We start from the raw sequence: 1,156 nt of genomic DNA, 5'->3' as shown, positions 1-1,156 counted from the left end.
TTTCCCCGCTGCCGCCTCTCCCCGCCGTCCTCCGGGAAGGGATTTTCTCCCCCGGAGCTGCCGCACCGACCCTTCCCCTCATTCCCACCTTTCCTTCTCCTTCCTCTCCTCTCATCCCTTTTCTTTTTTATCTCCCTCCCAACAATCCCTGAGCTAGAGGTGGCTGGGAAATAAAGAAATAAGTGAATGAAGAAAGAAAGAAATAAAATAAATAAGTGAAAAAAAATGAAATTAATAAAATAAATAAAATGAATAAAATGAATAAAATGAATAAAATGAATAAAATAAAGAAAATAAAGAAAGTAAAGAAAATAAAGAAAATAAAGAAATATAGAATAGAATAGAATAGAAATAATAAAATAAAATAAAATATAAATGAAATGAAATAAAATAAAATAGAAAGGAAATTAAATGAAATGAAAGAAAGAATATAAATAAAGAAATGGGATTAAATAAATAAATAAACCAAATATCCAGGAATCCTGGCTGATCCCTGCACATCCCTCACCCCAAATTCCACCCAGGATTGTCTTTTGTGCAGAGCCAGGCTAATTGTTATTAATGGCCAGATACGGGTTTATTTCAACCCGGGGAGAAGAAAAATAAAGAAAAGACCAAAAAAAAAAAAAAAATTTAATCCGAGGAGGACGAGGGAGGGAGGGAAGAGGGGGGGAAAAGGAGGGGAAAAAAGGAAAAAAGGGAGAGAAGAAAACTCAGAAGAAACTGTTCACATTTCCCGAGACATGGCCAAAGCTTTTATGAATATAACTGGATTTGTAACAAGCATTGCAGCTGCATATAAGGCATTCAGACATGGAGACAATTTTACTAGATAATAGACTATCACGCAGGATACAATTTAAATTAAAAAATGCAATTTTCACCTTGAAATGAACAAATGATTACAATTTCTATACAAATTAAGGCATTCAGGCTCTCTTTCAGTAGTGGCATCAGCCCATGAAATATGACATAATTACCATGAAATACATTTTCAAATATTTTGATTTTTGTCCGCTGCTTTTAAAAAACACAGCCCGGGCTCTCGTGTGAGTGTGTGAGCGTGGGAGTGTGCGCGGGGGGAGAGCGGCTCCCATTATCCCACCTTCTGGGGAAAAACACATTAAAAAGAAAAGAAAAACTACCCAAAGATTAA

This window comes from Corvus brachyrhynchos, unplaced genomic scaffold, assembly GCF_000691975.1.
Source record: "Corvus brachyrhynchos isolate BGI_N302 unplaced genomic scaffold, ASM69197v1 scaffold278, whole genome shotgun sequence".
NCBI lineage: Eukaryota > Metazoa > Chordata > Aves > Passeriformes > Corvidae > Corvus > Corvus brachyrhynchos.
This window is presented reverse-complemented; position numbering follows the sequence as displayed.